Source organism: Haemorhous mexicanus, chromosome 3 (assembly GCF_027477595.1).
Source record: "Haemorhous mexicanus isolate bHaeMex1 chromosome 3, bHaeMex1.pri, whole genome shotgun sequence".
Taxonomy (NCBI): Eukaryota; Metazoa; Chordata; class Aves; order Passeriformes; family Fringillidae; genus Haemorhous; species Haemorhous mexicanus.
The window spans coordinates 106,311,054-106,334,359 of NC_082343.1; positions in this window are offsets into that span (position 1 = coordinate 106,311,054).

A 23,306-nucleotide genomic window follows, 5' to 3' on the forward strand; every position below is an offset into this window, starting at 1 on the left:
TCTGCCACAAGAAAATCAAAAGCAAACAAAAGTGCTCTCTGGGTGATTTGGGAGCTCTGATGTTGCCATGTCACAAGCAGGGACAGCAGCATACATGTGCATGAATGGAAGTTGGGCTTCTGGGACATAGTGCCACATAATCCACATAGTGGATTAACCACATTGTGGTCAGGTCAAGATCTGACGACTCCTTGGCCAACATTTTGCAACTCCTCATTTACTGATATCTTTGCTCTTCTAAAATCCCTGTGGCATGAAAGGAAGAAGTTGTAAAATGAGGCTCTGCTCCATATAAGCCTAGAACAAACAGCTCTTGCCTAATTTTCAGCAAAATTGAGCCCCTTCTCAACATTGATTTAGTAAGAAGGAATGCCAAATACAGACTTCAGAAAGTGTCCTTAAAGTGAAGCTGTCTGAAATGGAGATTTTTCTAAAATCATGCTATGTACCTATTGCACCTCCTATTTATTCTACTCCATTTACTTTCCTCTGGCTACTACAGATGCTTTGTGAAACTTCCAAGCTACAAATTAAATCCATCTGTACAAAACAATAAATAATAATTTTCTAGACCAGCATTATTTCATATTAACCTTGACATCAAATGCCAGCAGCACCAATTAGCCTTGCAATCCTGTCTACTGCATAAGGCCTAAAGATTTGAACACAGTCTTTCATCTATTAGCATTCTAGAGACTGATAAAAATTTACTCTGCTTTTAAACAAGCTGTACGTGACTGAAATTTACCTCATACTGGGTTGTGCTATAAATAACGTCAGTCTGAAGAGACTGTGAATTTTTCACAGCTTTGTTTCAGAGCTATTCAAAACCACAGTTATCAATGACTGAACCACAAAATTTCTGTCAGCTTAAGATTTCAGTCGCAGCCAGGGACTTTGATGGATGGTTGCCCACTCTTCCCTAGTGAAATATAATTATCAAGGCATAAAAATCATTTAATCGCAGTGCTGGAATGTTTAAGCATAACAGTAATTAGTTCTTCAGTAATGCTTTCAATTCACAGATGTAAGTATTTTCCAACAGAAATTATCACTTCCATTTTATAGTTGAAGTAAACTGAGGCATAGAAAGAACAGAACAGAGTATTTTTTACATTGTGGGTTAGAAAGAAAGTTTTGAAGAAAATGTTACCCTTCTCACTGCCAATCCAGAGCTGCCCTTGCTCATGCTAGTTGGAATAAGGTCAGTCAGAGAAAAAGAAAACACAGTTTGCCAAACTGCCCTTTCTGCTGGAATAACCTCCACTTTCTCCTGGAATAACCTCCACTAAAACCTCTACTACTACTACTACTACTTCAACAAAGGAAACTAACAATGCTCTAGAGTGCACTCATTGAGAAGTTTGATACAATTTTCTGAAGAAACTGAAGTGTTCAAAGCTGGCTGGCCAACAGGACACTCCAGCCAGAAATAACAGAATAGGACCCAAGGCCTTTTATGATTGTTTTTTGGAACCAGGGCCATAATTAAGAGCAATGGCTGGGGGCATTCATATTGTGCCACTTGAATTTGAATTCTTGGACCAGTGCAAGGTGACCTAAAGCAAAATCTTTTGCCAAGAATGCTTTCATTAGCTGAGAACAAAAGCTGGAGGCTTGTGGCCAGGTCACCATTGGGTGCTTTTACTCCCACCAGCCTCCATGCAGCTCACAGGACACCCACCCAGGTCTTTGGGTTCTGGAAGAAAGTTGCTTATAAGGGCACTTCTGGGAGTGGAGTCTGAGGCTATGTTTGATTCAAGATAGGAAAGCTTGTCTGTTCACACACGGACAGGACTGAAGGAACATCAGCTTTTTCTTGATTTCTTAGCTGAGGGAGCAATTAAGGCTAATTTTCCTATTGTGTGTGATGTGTATGTTTAGCTCCCAATAGAGAGCATAAAGATTGCCACCAGGAGGAAGGGCAGTTTAATAACACATTTGTGACCAGAGACATGGGCTGAAGACCAGCCCTGGTACAGGATGGCTTAACAGTAAAAACGTACTCGAAGCTGTTTTGAGTCCTCATTTTGAGTTACTAATGACCACATATCTGAGTGCTGAGAGCTCCCAAATGCAGATTTTCAGCACTTCTACTTGTACAGTTTTGCAATGCTTCCCCACTTCCCAGAGATATCCCACCATTGCTTTGTCAAATATGTAATAAAATTATCATTTCCTAGTAAAATCTTTCCTTTTCCCTTAGACAATTGATAAAATTCTTCTGCACCTATTAAACAATATCTTGCTCCATTTTTCCCATCTTCATATTCAAACAATGTACTGACTAATTTCTAATGAGTCAGTAGCATTTCACAAGAGTGGTCCTGTCATTCTGGACAGGAAAAGAAATGAGAAGAAATCATGAAAGTGTGAAATGTTTTTCTCCCACATAGAACAGACTGAGAGACAGTACCAAGAGCTCTTTCTCATGATGGAAAAAAGCATAACTTGTTAATAATTTTCAGTCACTGGTGGATTCAAAATTCCTTCATCTGCTGTAGCATGAAAGTCAAGTTTAAGAAAAGCATTTTTTTCTGTTTGTTTTAAAATACCCATGAATATTGCTTTGCCAGGAAGAAAACTAAAAGAGCTTCAGAGAGTCTTCTGCCACCACAGGATGTGTCAGCCTTTTATTTATTCCATTTGGGATATGAGCCACAATTCTTTAATATTTCAAGTGATAACTAGGTAAAACTTTAAAAAAATAAAATTAAAAAGCTCTTTCCGGTAAACAAAGCACAAATGATTGGACAGACAGACTACTACTTTCTCTGTAGGAAATTTTAACTGAATGCTCATTTGAAGAATATGATGCTGCTAGTCTCAGAAGAAAAATGTCCATATTACTCCCATCACATCTTGACCTTCACACACTCATTCTCCTTTCCATGGGCAAAGGTTGGTGGTAACTGTATGAGTGCAGACTACAAGGATGATACTTGGAGAACATCTAAGAGATTTAGGTGTGCAGGGTGAGTAAATAACATTTGAGAAACATTAAATCTGATGCCTTAAGTTTTAGCTTTTATATTTTTCAGATCCTGTTCTGCATTAGAGTATAACTCGGAACTCCATTTAGAGTGTTAGTAAGCTCTCTTCACAATTTGCTCAGACAAAACCAGGTCCTTCCAGGCCTGAGAACCAAGGTCACCATCACAGCCTCAGGCCCCGAAAAGTAAAAGCAAAAGTGAATTGGGGGAAGCAAACTGGGGAAATATAACTTCATTACCTGAAGCTTAACTGGATATGCAAATTAACCACTGATATGCAAATAGACCAAACTTATACCTGTCTGAAAGACTCATGACCATGGTCCATCTTGGGTGTAGCCTCTGTGAGGGTCCTGCCTTGCCCAGGGTGTATCTATGAAAGGCCCTCAATAAATACCTACTTTATTCTCTAACTCTGTCTGGCCTCTGTTCTAGGTAGCCATTCCAGGCATAAAAGTCTAGAAGAGAGTCCATCATTTTCACAAAAAGTCCTTAGTTTCTCAATCAGTACAGTGCCATATTTGATCTCAGAACTGTATTAAAATAAAGTCCAGAATGGAGGACCTTTGTTTTCAAAGACAGCAAGAAAAAAGAACCAACAGAAATTTCGCTAAGCCTAAAATAAAACCAGAGCAGTCTGCCCACTGGGGAATACAGACTTGGCCCTTTGTATCTGCTGGTGGTGTAATAAATTCTTCGTCTCCAAACATTGTGAACAGTCAAAAGTTCACGTTACATATTGGTTAGTGTGTTTCTCTAGTAAGTGGGCTGCATATCCGAGATAACAAAAGTACCATGTGTTGCAGCAGATACTACAGCAGGGACTATTCTTACTGAACAGCAGAGAAGATAATCACGTAGATCTTATGTAAATAAGCAGAACACACATTACAGCTACAGTAAATCTAAGCAGCTTTCAATTTTCTCTTTCCTTCGCTGCCTGAATTTTCAAGTCTATTGCTTAAACATGTATTCTTTCCTGCTGGAAAACTTCCTGCCTTCTTTGGTTTAACTCTGCAGCTCTCCATAGGTCTTATATAGACTCTATATATACATCTTTATCTCATTTAGAAAATAGTATTTAATCTCATTTAGAAAATAGTTCTGTAGTACTGCACAAATTATGATCAAATTAATGAAGTCCTTAAGGCAAGCACAATACGTGCTCATCTAAAAAGTCTCCCTATGGTGTATTTATTTTTATCTGCCACCAGTTGTATATGTGCATGCATATATGTGTGAGAGAGGAAATGTTTTTATGTGCCTATGCCTGCACATTTGTGTGTGCTAAAATATATAGCTGCATCTCTTTTACATATACTCATCTTGGGATATGCAGAGCTAATCACATCTAGAAATGTCATTTACTTAAAATTGCTCATGAATACTAGAAAACACACTGAAAAATTTGCATCTATGTATCCTAAATCAGATTGCATTCACTAATGTCAGCCCAAATTACAACAGCTGAAAACTGGCTGATGATTGTAAAAGACAATGTGATTGAGAAAAGAGACAGGAGGCCTGGGTCTCCTGCTTTTCTCATCTGCTAACATCCTTGGGTTATTAGCAAATGGCCTCACTGTGTCTCCACTTCCACAAAAATGCCCTCATTTACAAACTGAATTTAAACATGTGAATAGCAACATAAAAGCAGAATATTTGTTATAATTACCCAGGCGACCAAACATCCCATGTGGACATCCTGGTAATCAGGCCATATCTGAAAATTCGAGTCATAAAGCAAACACAGAACAAGCTCTAAGTCTCCAGATAATGATTAGCTTCCTGAAGCACCCATTGAATTCCCATCACACTCTGAGAACTACATGGTACATCTCTATGTTGAGAATTAGATCCTGGTTTTACCCAAGTCCAGAAGGTAAAAAAAAAGCTGTTGGAGGAAGAGAACAGGCACAGTTTGGCCAAGTTTCTGCTTCACAGCCATTGGTCTCAGCTGACTCCAGCTGACCTCAGCATTGCCTTCTGTGCAATGCTCACAAAGGCAGTATTTGGGATGTTGACATTTGCTCCTTGGGTGCCATCTTTTTCCTTTGGGAGCTAGATAAAGGCAAGAGATTTCCACAGAACAGATCACTGTATAAACATTTCCAGCATTCAAATTTAAAGCTGTAATTTTGATTTGATTTGAGGCAATTATTTACTATAGTTACTGTTACTCTTCAGTGCATAAAGGAGCTGAGAATTAGACCTCTGGGGTCTATAATCCTATTTATGTCACTGGGCTCATTAAATCAGCAGTAAGGGTGATGTCAAAATCAGCAGATTAGAAGAAAAAACCCTCACTATTGCAAATCTGCACAGCTCCAACAACTTTGAGGCAGATAGACACCTGCTGAGGCACTGGGTTGGGAACTTCAGAGGAAGTGTGCTTTACTGGAGCAAGGAAAAAAAGATGTTTTCATCCTGATGTTCACACAGAAAGCCTGTTTTTTAATACCCTTTTTCTCATATCTGTCTCAGACAGAACACTCTTGTGACTTGGGGCGAGGATTTTTCCTGTATATGGAACACTAAACAGAGCATTTTTTTAAACAGTGAAACTGAAGTCATATGTGAGATATGAGCAGTAATATCATTGAATGAGACATATTTCGGTGCTGCCTATGAGGCCTAAGCAGACCAATACAACCCTGAGATATTCTTGTTCTTGCTTTGGTGAAAGCTACATTTCTATTTGTATATGGAAAATAAAATTGGTGTGACTACAGTGAATATACATGATGCATATATATGAAAAAAATTATAGAATATAGAAAAAAATTCTGTGCCAATAAAGTTTCTGTCATAAAACCTAGAAATCAACAGACACATAATAAAATATCACAAACTAGGGTATCAACTTTAATATGACAAATACAAAGGACTATTCAAAATATGACAGTCATTTAAGCACTTGTCCAAGAAATTATTTTTCTCTCCTCACTTGGCTCTCCAGTCTTTTGCAGTTACTTAGTGATGGATATCTTGTTTCCTTGCATTTGTGAGGGAGGATGAGTGAAATGAAATGCAGTGTTTCAGCGCAGAAATAGGAAAAAAAATTATTTAACTGCAGAGCTGAGAATGTCACCAAAGATGTGTGCATAGCACCACCAAGGTTGGACAACCCTGTATTAAAATGTAGATGTCAGCAACAGGCAGGTGTATGCATAGGCAAAATATGCACAGGAATACAGAAAAGCAGTCCTGGTGTGCATTTTGTCACCAGTGACATCCACAGGACGTGTCCTCGGTGTCTCTGCTAAGGCTGGGATCAGAGTTTGTGCAAAACTACCTATTGCCACAGAAGCAGGGTCACTTGAGGAGACAGTCTTTGTACTGGCTGCTTCTGCACCTTCTGCTGGGAACCACCAGCCAAGTTTTCTTCCTTTCTTTCTCCATCCTAGAACCATACTCAAGCACTACCCTGACCTGGAAGAGATGGTAATATTCAGTTTTACCTTTACCACCTTAAACTGTTTCTGAGGAGACTGAATTCCACTCTTAATACATTTTTATCTCTTTGAGGCACAAAAACAAAAATCACTTTCTTTGTGTGGATATTCTTCCAGGCACAGATGTTAGCTAGACCAAGCCTTTGAAGACTACCTTCTCTTTAGTGGGGTAACTCTAAAGCTGCAGAATGAAGAAAAGGGGACACAAGCTTGTGTGCCTTCTGCAGGCTCCTTGGGTGATGCATACTTAAAGCTGCCACAGCCTCTTTTTCCAGGGTGCTTGGCACCCAACACCAGGATTCTGGCTTTTTTTCTCAGCCAGCAGGAAAAAGACCAGTGGAAAGGCTCCTTCTTTCCCTCTCAGTATGCAGAGGCAACAACTATGTTTAGTGCTGCTTCTCTGCTGTTTCAGGACAGGGTTTGCAGTAGAAACAAAAATTTGGGAAGGCCATGTAGAGAGGCTAGAGAATTCCCTTCCAAATCTTCTTTTTCAGGAAAATTTGTGCTCTCCCACATGAGCACCTACTACAAGATGACCCAAACTAGCACCTAAGCTTTCACACATTGCCAAAAATCCTAACACGATGTATGTGCACAAATGTCTCTCTAAAACCATTCTTGTGTGATGATACTGAAGAGGGAATCTTTAATATATTGTCCTTTTAATTCAAATTAACCTTTAGAATCTGATTATTCCAAATCAATCACAATACCATTTGGCCACACAAGGGGCACCCAAGGAGAGGTGACAAATACTACAAAGAAGATAAAAGATAATTTAACAAGAAGCAAGTTGTAAGGGGTGACAAAGTGTTATTTCCATAATAAGCTTATCTGAGCCTGGGTAAGTTCCTGAACAGGGTGTGGATTTGGCAGTAGCCAAGAAACAGGCCACACAAAGAATGTCTGTTTAGCTAATGAATGCCACTGAAGTGGTTGACTCTCATTTCTCTGGTTTGGATCCTTGCCACCTTTACTCTAATGTCAGACTTTGTTTAATTGGCAAATATACCTTCAAAGGCTTGCAGAGCCCTCCATGCTGCTCCACAGGCTGTTAATATTTAATTGTGATTTGTTAAAGGCATACTACACAGTTGATAAAATTATGTGTCTGGGTGCTTTATTATAATGCAAACCAGCAGCAGGACTCTCTGTGTTCTTTTTTAGGGAAGAAGGAGAATATTGTCTTAGAGAGGGGAGAGAGAAAACATAAATTTATTAGACTTTTCCATTGAAAAAAATCTTGGAAAGAATCACAGGCTTTGTTGCAAATCTCCTTTGGAGATATGAAATTCATGAACTGATTTTCTTATCTATCCTTACTTCACTACAAAGGAAAGCAATTAATTTGATGGGAAATTGCTGGTATTTGAAACAAGACAGAATTAGCTTTTGCCTTTTGCACTTTCAAATGTGTTAACAAATTTTGAATTTGGAGGAAAAGTTATTTAAATTGGGCCTTTTTGATGATCACTTTGAAAATATATAAGGAAGAATCTTCTTAGAATTTGTCAATGTGTATTACATTTGATTGAAGTTTCATTTCCATTGAACTTGCACAAAGTAAGAAATAGGATCTCGGATACAACTCAAATCAGTACATCTGAAGGACTGTGTTACATGAAGATTTAAAATCACAAGCAAGTGCCTACACAATTTCTAAATATCACTATTGTGTTAACTGAATGACAAAAATAAATCTATGTGATAGTCTTTATTCAAACAGAAGTTACATTCAAGCACACAGTAGAAATAGCAATGTGAAAATGAAAGGTAGAGAGAATACTTGGTAAAAAATTTTCAGTCTTGGCCCAAAAACAAATAAAAACCAGAACAATCACCCATCCACACCCATTTCTTTGCTATGAAAATCCTTAGTTCTTTTTTAATTAAATAAGTACTCTTTTACAGTAGCTTTTAATCTTCCTACGAAATCTGAGTCAGCCAATAAAAAAAAACCATCAAAGAGGTTACTTAGCACCTGTAAGCAATAATTTACACTGATGCCAACCCTTTGAAAGTGAAGGGGCACATTACATTCTGTTCTTGACATATGTGAGCAATTTCCCTTGAGTTCATTTCTGTTATTGCCATGTAGAAAATAAAGTTTATTCTCAGAGAATAAATATGCAAAAGTTTTTTTGAACTTGTTTTAAAATGCATCTGGTCAAAATGTGGGACAACATTCCTTCAGCTACTTTAGCCTATTCCTTTCCACAACATCTGAAACATTGATAACCTTGGAAATTTTAAAAATTCCTTTGTGAATAAAGAGCAACCCATGATTTTAAGTTATACCAGTGAAATCTCAGAGAAGTCACATGTTTTGATTTATTGAACTCTTTTTCTTCTTGCACATTTCTGGGGATGAGGAAAGCTAATCATCCCATACTATCTCCTGCATACCTGATGAATAGCCAGTCACTTTGGAAAAGTTTGGCAATTTCTCCCCAGGAAATGGCAGAGAAGGATTTGTCTTCAGGAACCACATGCAGCTGCTCCAAGAGCCTTACCTGGGCAGGCAGAGGTTCTGGGGCTGCCCAGCACACACAGCAGAGCCAGGAGATACCAGCCCCACTTGCAAGGACATAACAAAACCAGGATCCAGAGCCTGAGGCTCAGGCAACTGGCTTATCCTAAGGCATGGAAACCAATTTGGTTCTATGCTGCATTTTTTTTTTTTTTACACTTGGGATAAAATAAGGCATTTATGAGTTTATCAATAATTTTTATCATGGTGCTTTTTGGGGGAACTTTGAAGTGGAATTGTCATACCAGATCTGAAGCAAAGTTCATCTAAACCAGAGCTACATTTTCAAAGATCTCTAGTCAGCAGTAGACTGCTCTTTCTTAAATTCTTAGACTAATATTTTTTTTTTCCAAATCTTGGGACATTAATTAAATAGTTTTTTCAAAACTGCTATGTAGCACCACTCATATTAAGTTTGTCTCCCTATTATTTATCTGTGAGTCAGATGGCCCACAACAGCCTTGGTCACTGTAAACTGTGGCAGCACCTTCCACAGAATCATCCCACATGTTACAGAAGGCATGTCCTCTGCATCAGATGCACATTTGACACTTCCTCTCACTGAATTCACCTTTCCTTTGGCTCTTGGACAGGGAATGACATAGGAATGAGACAATATTTAGGAGACAGTTGAATCAGTAGTAAACACAATATACCACATGAAATATAAACATGTCACACAATAATGCAAAAATCAAAAGAAAATATTCCTGAATATCAAGAAGCATTTGTTTTACATAGCAGCTTCATTTCTTAGTCTGCTTTCCCTTTAAACACTCTCACAGCCACACTTCTCTGGGCAATTGCAGAAGTTACTCATGATTCTTTGCATTACAGTTTGCTCAAGGCTCTTGAAAAACTTGCCAAGGTCCCCAACTCCCTGAAGTCCTCAAAACCATTTGCAGTACAGATGAATTGTGAGAGGAGGAAGAGAAACAGGCAGATGACATAGATGAGTAAAAAAGAAACAAAATGGAGAGCAAATACAAGGTATAAAACATTATTTTGCCTGCTTTCGCTTTGGAAGGGTCTGCTGGATATCCTGAAAGCAGTAACCTCTTCCAATTGGGTCTGGTAAGTTATTTTGACATGGTGTTGCATGATATTCTCCTCAGCCAAAGAAGGAAATACTATCTTGAACAAATGACTATGATAAATGCACAAGTGATTGAAAAAAAAAATACTCAAAGAGAAGTTGTCAACATTTCCCTCACAAATTGGCAACACATTTCTGCAGCACCTTCTTCTATTCCTTACTTTCATTAAATACATGAATGACAGTACAGAGACTCATGCCATTTGTAAGTCACACAGAGCTTGGAAGCACATGGGAGGCTGTGGTTGCTGCTCAAGCTGATCCTGACAAATTGGAGAAATGATCCAAAAGCAACACGATGAAATGGAAATTAAAAAAAATAAAGGCAACAGTTGAGAGAGGAAATTGAACACACAAACAGAAAATCAGGAATAACTAGCTAGGCAACATGCTAGAAAAAAGAAAAGGTTGGGCAGGGAGGTTAGAGCGGATCACAAACTAAGTCCAGGTGAAAAATGTGATGCTGTTAACAAGCAACAGGCTGTGGAGTAACATAGAGGAGGTAGTTATTTTTAATCCTGCACACATAAGGCCTCAGCTTGAGTCCAGTTTTGACTATACTGCTATAAAAACAAGGTACCTAACTGGATAGAGTCAAAACCAGCTGAAGACAGATAAAAAGATACTTAGATTGAAACAGTATTAGGGAAAATATACCAAATATATACAGCCTAGAAAGGAGAAAAGTGGGGAAAGATAAACCTTATTGTAGTCTCCTCATCCCAAATCTTGCAGGAACCATCTATCAAAGTGTTTGCATTCTGTGTCTGAGTAAGAAAACATGACCAAGACTGCTTTACAAGTCTATATCCAACTGTTGGTGAAGTTATAAAGAATCTCTGTAAACAGAAGGCAGGCAAAAAATTAACTCAATAAGGTGCCATGTATAGACTTCATACCTGGGTCATTTAAAGCCCACTATCCAAAATAAATGTGGTTATCCCTTCTGTTTAGGTTCAGTTCACAACCGTCTCGTTCTTCATACTAGAGAGGCACTTCCATCCCCTTCCATTTCCATTTTTCTGATTCTTTCATCTGTTTCACATATTTCTTCAGATTTAGCAGGACAGTCAACACTCTGCCTCAGAAACTTTACTCAAAGCTGCCTGAATTCACCAGAAACACATCAAAAACCATTAACACGACAGGGATTGTTTTCTAAATTTAGAATTCAGTCTATATTAGAGAAACAAAGCACTCCCAAAGGTTTTGCAAGAGTTATAAAAAAGGCATAGCCCTCTCTGGACTGATTGAATGTTGTTTCCAGCCATCATTATGTACTGTTTAAGTTTTAGAAGGACTAGATTATACATTGCATATCTCACTCTGAACTTTGTATGGCTAAATAGAGACAGGCAGTCTCTAGCCCCAAAATATCCTGCAACCAGTGAGGCAATACTATGCTGAAATTAAGAATGTTCTAACTGCACGTTAATTAATTTCACAATAATTTTGGTAGTGTTTGATTTCTCAATGTCACTAATGCCATGTCTAGAGAGGATGTCTACTAACTAAGCTGAAACTGAGCCTGGTCTGACTGCTCTGAAAAGGAATGACCCTTTCTAAGCTGGGCTCATCTCCCAGCTCATGTCTTTTATATCACTAACTTCCACATTTTTATTTTGGTTTTGTGTCAAGGTTAACCATCCCGTGCATGATGCTTTCCACAGGAAAAATCTACCTTCACTCCTTTGTCCTACATCCACGAAACTAAAATTTCTAAATATTTCTCAGTCCATAATAACAGTTGCAAAATGTGTCAGCTGTGAAAGTCCAGTGAAGTACAGAAAGGTTATAGGAAGGTAATTAGTGATTTTGCATTCTCATTGCAAAGTGGAGAGATGCCAACATAAACTGAAGCAGTCTGGCTTTTACCCATGCCCATTAACCATGAAAACAAACATGAATTCCACAGGGCATGGGGAGATTGTCTGGGAAACAAGGAAGTTTGGGTTAAAACAGGTGTAGCACTGTTATGATGGCAGGGTCCTAAAACTGTGCAGTCACTGTCTCAGGGCTGCTGGCAGCTTTGATCATGCCTTTGTTCAATCCTGGGTTTAAATAGATTTTTTTTTTTTTTTTTTTTGCAGTGTTCAGTCTTCCAATCTTCTTTGCTGGAAATAGGAACTCTCTATTCCATTCCTCTCCATGTCAGGATATGTACCCTGCAGTAATTCTTCCTGTCTCCACATGAGATTGGTATTTCTGGCAAACCCTACATAATTCCTATATATTGCTGTAACTGTCTGCTTTGTACTTAATTCCTGTTTACTTCTTCTCTGCTCCTGTTGCTCTCAGATTTAATTTAAAGGCATTGACCTGAATTAACCCAGTAATTTCCCTGAAAACTGGGAGTGTAGAAGAGATTGTAGTGAATGTGCTATTTAAGACTGACAAGGTAATTATACTTTAGGTAGCAAAAAAAAAAGATTTTTATTTTTAATACTGCTTTTCTGGTATAAGGTATTTGTTTTTTCTGGGAGTGCATAATACATAGAATGAATTAGAAAAGTTTAACAAGCAGCTGAAAAAAAGATGGTGTAAGTCTGTTTCAATCTCATAAAATTTCATCATTCATTTCATCAGGTCCAGGCCATGGTCTCTGATAGTGTGGCCTATTCACAGCTGATTTGCAGAATAACATAATGTTTAGATTGCAAGAATGAGGATGGAGCAAAAAGAAATGCACAACAGACATAGTACATTTGAGAGGTTAACTTTTGTACTTGGTTCATAAAAATTACAGGAGAAAAAATAAAACAAAATTCCTCAATTTTTTCACTACCTGACATTATATTTTTATCTCACCTTTAAAAGGTTTTAACACAGTTCATTATCCAAGTTTAGCATTGTCCTCAGATAAACATGAAAACATGCTGTCACTGCACAGTAAGGATGTTTTTATAAAAAATAGCTTTTTATTTTGACTTTCTTTTTTTTTTCTTTCTTTTGGCCTGCTTATTTTATGATCAGGAAGGATGAGGCTTATCTAACTTTTTTCATTCAAGTATAGTATGTTAAGGGCCTCTGTATTTACAACATAGGAAGTGTACAAATGCTCATTGTGTGATGCAGCTATTCCAGATTTCTGTAACCTGAAACCCTGGAGTCTGTTGAGTCTGTTCTCTCAGTGTCTCTGGAAGGAGTTGGTCCCTAAAAAAAAAAAAAAAGGCTTCCAGAGTGATTCTGTCAGCATTAAACATTAGACAATGAAAAATGTCATAAGTTTTTTTGTACAGGAACCCCAATCCTCCTAGCACTTCAGCAAAAAAACAGCAAAAAACACACATGGCAAAATTTGAATACCTATTTAGTATGATATAAATGTGAAGAAAATCAGAACAAGACCAAAAGTATTAAAAAAAAATATAACATAAGTTTATCAAATTAATTTTTACTGTGAGAATTTAGATGCAATTTCTTGTTCCTGTAGAATCATTGTATCATGAAGATTGGAAAACTACTCTGAGACCATTGTATCCAACCACTGACCTAACACTTATAGGTCCACCAAACAATAGCTCTTGGTGGGAAGGGAAAGATACATTCCCTTCTGAGCTGTCACTATACCTTTCACTGCCTTGGAAGGTGAAGGGAAAGAAGAGGATTAAAGCTCCAGAGAAAGGGGAGAAGGCTCAGTGGTGGAGACCAGTATGGCCATGCAAAATGGCAAATGGCTTTTGTTTCTTTTTGTTTACAGGTCGCACAAAGCCAACTGCTACTCGGATCTGGGGCAGCTGAACATCAGGTGATTCAGCACACTGCTTAGGAAAGCCAAAAAAAGCCTCAGGGATTTGGAAGAAGCCATGTCCCTGGAAAACCTTCTATTCCTTGCTGCAGAGGGATTGTTGCCCTGTTTCCATTTGTGGTCACCCTGGTGACCTACGTGCCCTGAGCAGTGAGCAAGGGCACAGGACCCCCCCGGCTTGGCTGAGACCGCTGCCGGTCTGCAGCACATCTTGCAGGACCTGTCTTGGTAGACTTGGGCCTGTGGGGTACACCCTCTTAAAGTGGGGAATATCCAGTCTGCTTGGAGACATGGAAAGACTAAAAGTCATAGAATCACATAATTATAGAATCATTTAGGTTGGAAAAGACCTCTGAAATCATTAAGCCCTACCACTAACCTAGCACTGCCAGGTCCACCACTAAACCATATCCATAAGTGCCACAACTAGAGGTCTTTTAAATACCTCTAGGGATGGTGACTCAACCACTTCTTTGGGCAGCCTGTTGCAATGCTTGACAACCCTTTTGGTGAAGAAATTGTTTCCTAATTTCCAATCTACTCCTTTCTGGCACAACTGAAGGCTAGCAGGAGCTTCCCCATCAGAGTCTGGAAAAGTCGTCAGCCACAACGACAATCCTCAAGAGAGCACAGAGTGCACAGCTTGGGACTGGCCTCATGGGTTTTACCATGGGCACCATACAAGGACAGAATAGATCACAGACTCAAAGTCTCATCCCTGCTGCCACTTCCCACAAGCCTGGGAACTCTTGAATGTCACTTAGTGTGTGTGAAACAGGGGAATCCTTCAAATAAATGAAGTAACAGCATTGTAAAAATCCATGCAGCAAAAAAATGACTTTGACAGTCCCTTACAGTGCTTCAGTGCAACTCATTAAGCTTGTGTTTCAATGTAGTGTTTGCTTAACTATAATTATTCTCAGATGCAGACCTTCTTATACTTAAGCTCTAAGAACACAGGCACTTACTATTTGGGAGGTTATTGAACTAATTCTCCAACAGTCAAAACAAGCAACAACTGTGACTTGCAGTTAAGGGACTCAAAAACCTCTTCTTTCTGCAAAATCAGCAGCCTGTCAGCTGCAAAGAATTACAAGCATTTTCAAGGATTTCGGCAGAAAAGAAAACATTAATAAAACGATTAACAGATTTTTCCCCTGCTCTTAATATGTTTAACACTCAACACCTTTGCTTACCTTTCAGCTTAATGTCACTAGTTCATTTATTTTTATAAAGACTGCTACGGGATATCTTGGTATAAAAATAGTTTACAGGGAGGCCTGTTTGGGAAGATCTCAATAGACTGAGTAGCTGACTGATATGGAAGCTAACTACAAGCAAAACATTGTTCTTTACCTGGTGGAGAAGAGGCCAAGCTTTTAGCTCACCACAGGCTGCGTTGGGAGTTCATCAGAAACTTAAGGCACATGTTTAATTTTCACCCAGCTGAACAGAGTGCATCTCCCTTGCAGCAGTGGGGATGGGATGCCCTGCTCTTGGCAGATCTCCCCCATCGTGGTCCAAGGGGCCAGGGCTGCTGCTGAGCCCAGAATTTCACATTCTGGTCAGGTGCCCACTGAGATCAAAACAGAGCATCAAACACCTCAGTGGGAAGATTTCCTTCTTCACAATTTCCAACTTCAAGCTGCAGTTTGCTGTAACCAAACCCTCCTCTCACAGCTGAGATGAGAGTCTGATCCAGGTAAAGCATTTTCTGTGTTAACTACCCTCATTCCATGAAATCCTGTAAACTGTATATGAAGTTACAAAACAATTGAAAAAATTAGATGCACTCATAACTTCTTAGGGCCATCTATGCATTTAAGGATTAGAAATTACATAGATGACTGATGAATTTGTTGAAGTGTCTAACTGTTGCGTAGTTAAAAAGACCATTGCTTCTTTGGTGACATATTGCTATTTGGTCTCATCTTTTTTTACATGAAACATGGGGGAAAAAATTTAGCTTGTGTCTAATTATATTTTGTACCCTATGGGATGGAAAAAGTATTAGTGTTCAATTAATGCAATAGTCAAAACATTGAATTATATTTTATTGGATTTTAATGCTATTATGAAGCATAGGAAAGAATATGAATCTTAGTAATTTACCAGCATCTGCTATAAAAATGCCAAAATCCTAAAAATTTAAGAGAGCTTTCTGAAAACATTCCTTCCTCTGTACAGAGAAATTACCCCAGTGATGTAGCAGAGTTATTGCAAGAAAAACATATGTGGCACATTACTCACATTGGCAAAGCATGGGAATGTACCTTTGCTGTGTGAATAACCCAGTGACTTCAATAAGACTATCTGCTTAAAATTACGGTACTGTTAAAGTACTGGTTTGAACCCACAGAAATCAGCTCAGGCTCAGGGGCATGACATCATCACTTATATGTCACATGTTAAAGCAATTCAGAATAGAATTCACCTAAATAAATGTAAACATTTACCCTGTAAGCATTGACATCTCAGCTAATTGTTTAGGGTATCAAAATTGCCTATTTCCTCTTCATTTATGATAAAAGGAGCTCAAAGAGGTTATTACCTTAGATATAGACATCTCCCACTACAGGAACCAAATTTAGATGAGATTAATGTCATTCTTGTCTCTTTTCTTTGTTATCCTGATTTCTTTATGATCTGATATAAACTAAGCATATGCCTCTTTTGAGCTAAAAGGACAAATTGAAGTGCCTCCCGGTCTGAAGTTAGATCAAAATGTATTCCCATGGAGCAAGAGCCCTAATATTTTGCTAACAAGAATCTACAGAAACCCATGTGTTTGTTTTCAAAGTGTTAATGAGCTTCAATTGTCAGGAAGCACCTGATTTCCCATGAGATGGATGATATAAACCAGTATGGAAAGACCTGCAGAACCAAGACTGATACATCAAGAGCTGACATTTTATTGTATCATCTTGGTTTCTGTGGTCTTTATTTGTTATGAAGTTATGCTCTACCCCTTATGTATTCAACTTTTCATTTTAGTGATTATATCTAGGTGCAGTTTGAAATGTGATTCAGTGCTATGAACCAGCTTTAGTGGAATTGAAAGCAAGCTTCTGTGCTTTGGCTGTCGAGTGTATCCATAGAGAAATCCAGTGCTTACCATAATGCCTAAAAGAATTTGGAAAATCATGTTTTCCTAGCAAAGGGCTCAATCTGTGTGATGAAACTCTTATGATATCTCAGGACCATTTCTTAGTTTCTGTATAAGTAAATCCTGCCATCATCTGCCTACAGGCACTGAAGAAAATGCCCCCAGTGCTGAAAGAACTATTTAAATCCAGCAGATTTAAACCTGTGCATGCCAGAATGCAACATTCTTCAGCTAATACATCCAACATCATCTGTGAAACTAGAGCTATGCATCCAAATGAGCTCACAAAGACAGTCAGTAAAGGACTATGGAGAAAAACCTCTTCAAAGTAATTACTCTTTCTTCAGCCTCTTAAAACATCTGCAAAAAGATGGCTTTGGCATTAGTTTTTGTGCTGTCTCTAAAATGCATGGACTGAAAAAGAGATGTTATTTTCATGGCATATACAAACATTTTTATGTTCCCTGATTATAGTTCTGCAGGAGCTAACTTTCATGTCACCATCTGTAACTCATAGAGTTGACAGCCTTTTTCACTCCTTCTGCTAATATTCCACTCCTATAATAACTGCCCTTTTCTCTCCAACTGGCTAATTGATTATCACAGTCAAGCCTAGAATAGAGTTATTATTCTCAGCATGTATTTAACTTGCTTTAACTTGAGCACTAAAAAAGGCTTGCCCAACACCCTCATTTTTCCTCTCTCTATCAAGAGTTCAATTTTCTCTGCAAATAGTTTTTTTTTTTCTTACACCCCAATATGGATGTGTATTGGATGTAGATGTAATAACACAAATTTTGCCCTAGATCCATCTTGTGTATGGGACTGTCTGAGAATCTGTTTGCCAATCAAGTACGTTCAGAGGAAATTATCTAGAAGTGTACTGTATTATTTGAGGCTGAGTAATGAAGTTGCAAGTGCCTGACCCCTTGGTTTCTCATCCATATGGACTTGCATGTTCTCTAATTCTTAGCAGCAGGCATGAATTAACTCAATGTATTCAGTGAAAACAAAATTTGGTCCAATCTTTACTTGACTTTAAGTACAATGCTAGTAATAGTTCTAAATTTTTCAGAATTTTATAACAATTCAGGGAACAACACTGAGATGGAGTTAAAGTCATCAAAACTAATTATGGGATTTGTTTTTTCATGTCTTGCCAGTCTTTCCTTGTGTGGAAGCTGTTTGCACTGACAGAGCTGACAAAGCCTCTCTTCCTGAATAGCTGTTTCTGATTCAAAAGATGCAGTTCAAATGTAACTGAAATAACAATATATTTGAATACTGTTAAAATGCAAAATTAGATTCACTTTATTAATGGTCTATAATGTTTCAAATATTTCCAAGGCTCCTGATAGCATTGTTATAATATTGATTCAAATTTAAACTACCCTTGTAGGCTTTAGGTTCATCATTGAGGGCTTTATAATTCATTACTCCAGGAGCTCCCACAAAGTTTGGTTCCAGATCTAAATGCAAGTAAAACATAAGTTCTCAGGACATAATCCTTCAGATCATGGTTTTGTTTGTTTTTTATCAGACTTCCATGTTCACCTTTCTTAAATTTAAAATTTCTCAGAAAAAAAATTCTCAAAGAATTCTCAGAAATACAAAGTGTCAGGAATGGTGAAAGAGAAGTTTATTGTAAGAAGATATAAGCTAATGAACAAAGGAAATTTAGAGATGTCTTGGGCATAGTAACGACTTTACTTATGCTATCAGCAACTGGTAATAATTTAACTATCTGATTAATTAGGGTACCTCCCTGTCTTTATGAAACAGGGAAATTTACTGTTCTGGCCTTCTTGTAGCTGGGAAATGCTTCTCAACCTCCTCTATTTCTGGTGAATGTCACACCATCAGACCATTTAGCACCAGCTGTGTAATTAAGCTTGTAATAATAACAAAATTGTTTCAGAAAGAAAAAAAAAACAACATTAAATATATACCCTTTCATTAAGACATTTATCTGGAATATAGCAATCTGTGTTCATGTTTCATGTCATACATGTTTTACATTGGAAGCCTGTTATGCTGTGCCTCAGGGCAATGGGACATTGGCCAGACTCTTGATCTCTCCAGTTTTAATTATAACAAACTCTGAAATCCTTTTTTGACATCATGAAGTTTCCAAAAGTAATTCCATTGAAACTTTTGAATTTCTCTAAAAGCTTAGGTTTTGAGCATTTAACTTTTCCAATGAAAAACCATGCAGTCAAAAATTTCTGATCAGTTCTGCTGCAGTTAATTTTCTCCCCTCTAATTCTCATAAAAAACTCTTCCTGGAGAGTTATAAAATACAACTAGCCAGTTTTTAATCTAATCTGGCTTGGCTTTCACTATCTAAATTGCACAAAGTTTGCCATTGTGCGTTTCTGAAAGAATTATGAACTGTGGTTTTCCTTAACTAAGTGAAAGGATATCTTCCTTAATTTAGATTTCCCTGGCATGTCCAGCAAACAATGATTCATGAAAAGCTTATTTTAAATTCTCCTTTACAGAAAGCTTTTCTTTTGCTTGTACGTGGGGAGAGAATTGACCACAAGCTTGTCTCCTGCAGAAGTGGTTTCCTCATCATATCACTCTTCCAGCAGAGGACAAGGCCTTTTTCATCCCAGTAAGAGGTAGGTTAACCAAAGAGGAAAATGTGTCCAAAACTGATTAAAAAATAAAAAATTAAAATTTAAAAAGAAAGCTTTTATAATGATCAGGAAGCAACCTTGCACATAATGCATGTAGTCATTTGATGAGAACAGTTGTAGATTTTGCATGTTCTTAATTTGGGCCAGCTTCTTGTCTGCCACAAACTAGGTATCAGGACAGATATCAGAAGAGTGACTTAACAATCTTAATGCTTGAAAATCTTGTGATCTACTTAAAAGTAAACTCTCTTTACAGAAAAAAAAAAGGGGGGGAGAAGGGTCTAAATAATAAATAATAATAACAACTCATTGTAGGTCCCACCATTCATGCCAATAAACATAATTTTAAAATCAGAGGCAGGTAGACTGCATCAACATAGTCATTATTTCAACAGGAGGAAAAGAAAAGCAGCTTTTCAGAACTAAACAGATATTTCAAGGTTTTATTCAAACAGATATAGTTCATGTGACCCAAAACTAAATATTTCATTTTCTTTTTGTGTTGTTTATCTCACTTGTTTAATATGAGCTTTTGTTAATGTAGGTCACTTTTTCTAAGGAGTAATCTTTAATATTATTTTTTAACCTCTCTGGTTTCCATGATTATTCTCTGAATTTTACTCTGATTCTTAAAGTCAGTTTTGGAGTGAAATTGGTATTTTCCTGAAGCTAAACTGATCCTGTGAGTAGTTTCCCTGAGTAAGTCTAACAGCCTGTTGTCTTTCACTAGTGCCAGCTTTCACTAAAGAAACAGCAGGGCCTCTCAATTACATATATAAAGTGTCCAATTTTCTTCTTGTTTACAAGAGCTTTTTATTGAATTTTGTGGAATTCTGCATTCCACATGGAAAAATCATGTTGTTTATTGTCACAGGTACTATGTATGGATACTGATTTTCCTACTAATTTTGGTATTGCTCTCATACAGATTCAGATTTGGTTCTAGAAAGTATATTATAACATATTAACTATTTGCAATTTAAAAAAAATTAACCATAATGCCTTTTCTAAGCAGCTTAAGAAATTGTAGTAATCTTTACACCCAATCACCCATGATCTACAGACAGCAGCTCTTATCTCTGGAAGAAAAATCTCTTTCTCCTCCAGGATGAGGATAAATCTGAGTCATCTGGTCTAGTTGGAGCCAAAGTTAAGAAGAGATACTGGAAAGATTATCAGCAGATAATTAGGGATTTATAATTACCTAATTAAAAGCCAAATCTTCTCAGGCCCAGCCCAAGAATTTCCATTCAAACAAGTAACAGGTCTGAGTAACGCGCACTAATTGGAGGGTCCAGCTGATGAGGGCTCTAATCTGGAGGGTGGTCTGGTTTCTTCCAGTCATTCTTAATATCATTCTACCCAGAGGGAGGCTGCTGTGACCATTGCTCCAGTGTTGTGGCAGCTTTAAGGGTGACACAATTCTCCTTGTCTTACCCTACTCTGCTTGGAAGTCTCCATCACTTGACAGTGTACCTGATAATTTGAAGAGGTTATATTTGAGATGGAGTAGAGGAGAGATCTGCAGATCACCTTAAGTTTGCAGGGTGTGAATTCCAGCAGTGTTGAATGGATTATAGCAATCAAATCTAGGTCTAGGACTGTTGAGAAAGCCATCTGTTGTTTGTATTTTGAAACTGAATGCATAAAATATAGGGGGAATCAATCATCTGCCAAAAACATTGACATTCTAGCTAAGAGTGTTTTGCTTCCTCAGCAAAAATTAGGCTTTTTGTTGGGAGGAAAATCCAGCTATTGATTTATGTGGCAAAATGTCAACTGATTAATCCTACCAGAGAACTTTAATTAGATACATGTTCATTTGCTATCCTTGTCCCTGGACTACTGCTGTGTGCAGTATTGGCCAGCATTTGGACTTGCTGGTGTCAGCACTGCACAGTTTGCAACATGCAATGTCACCATTTCAAGAAATACTTCAATTGAGCCAAAAATCTATTTAAGCTGAAATAAATTGATTTCTACTGAAGTTTTAAATTTATAAAATTAAAATAAGTAATTATAATTGTACTTTGTGGTCCTTAAAAGTATTTTATAGCACAAACCCGTAAATAAAGGCCAGATGGTGCAACACAGATATTTCAAGGCCTGAATTAGAAAATCCAATCATGGGTCTCAATGGAAGCTCTCTGCATGAAATTTAGATTTGATGGAGTGATAGGTAAGGGGCTGAAATTTATCCATACAGTTTGAGACACAGCTGCAAATTTGTACACCTCTCTCCCTTCAAAATGCAACTGCCTCAGTACCAAAACCCAAATGGTTTTCAAGTGATAGGGATCGTGTCAGACAAGATCTGTATAAAAAAAAGGATTTTCTCTCAAAAAGAGAAGTCTTTTCCATCTCTACTCACCAGAATGGTTTAACAGATTGCACATAGGAATTTGATTAGATTTTCAAATGTTTCTAAAGAAATTCAAATATTGTCAACTAAGTCTCATGACCTGCTTGCCTCAGTTTGCTTTTAAATGTCCCAACTACTTGTTCTCTTCTTTCACGTTTACAAATAGATTTAAATATTGTCTTTCTCTCTTCCTTCAAACAATGAAAAGGAATGAGTTTGTTATTCTCATAATCATATTAGATGTAGCTTGAAGGACATTATTTGCTGAAATCCTGATCATAGAATTGTTTCTTTCCACCAAAGTTTTGATCAAGAGGTTAACATGCACATCAGTTGCCATTAAGGCTTATATTTTGACAGACTTGTCTGAGGATGTCCAAGGGAGACTGAGCAGCAAGTGCACCACTAGTGGGGGTTTGCCCTGCTTTGAAAACAGCTCCTTCTCAATGGATGGCAAGACTTTTCTGATCCTCTGGAGCTTGCCAGAAAAAGCAATCTAAAATACTGAATGATCATGTTATCAATAAATCAGGAGGTGAATCCTGAGGTGTAAATGTGAGGTTGCTTCAAAGGAGGGGAAAAAAATAGATTTTGGATTTAAAGCAAAGAAAATGGAAAGCTTTTGCTTTGAAAGGTGAGCACTGAAAATCCAGGGTAATATTTGATTCTTGGAGGTGATGTGAAACTATTTGGTAGATAGACAAATAGTCTTGCTTCAGACTGACCCATACATGTGTCCATGGTGTTTGGGCATATTCAAGCAATGGGACTTCATAGACAAACTGAAAGGGCAACAACAGTTTAGGTCATAAAGAAGGCAAATAAATTAGAAGGGGAGTAATAAAATTACTTGAAAATGAAGAATTGCAAAACTTTATTGTTGTTTCAGATTTCCCTTATTTCTCCAACAAGTGATTTCCCCTTCCTGGTTCAGTCATTACAGATGCTGTTCCAGTTCTCTCAATACCCTGACTCTCAATGTCCTCCTTGGTCCCCTGCCATGTATACAGCTTCTTCACATCCTGGCTTTAGGATGCACCTGCATTTATCAAATAGTTATCTTCCAGATATGGTAACTGCTCCCAGGTCTGGTCCTCAATTTATTTATATTGGATATATGCCAGGTAACGTCTCCAGTCTTTTCCTGAAATGAGTCAATCAGCTTTTCCCAGATGAAAGACAGCTGGAAATGATAAAACTGTGCACAGCAAAGCATGTTCCAGCCAGATAACATGAATATTAATTATGCCATGTTTAGCATCCTCTGATTATCAAAATCCTCCTGGGTAGGTCTTGTCCTCTCAAGTGCTTTCTTAGCACAACCACAGTGCTTTTTTAGCATAAGCACCATACATACTCAGAAATGCTACAACA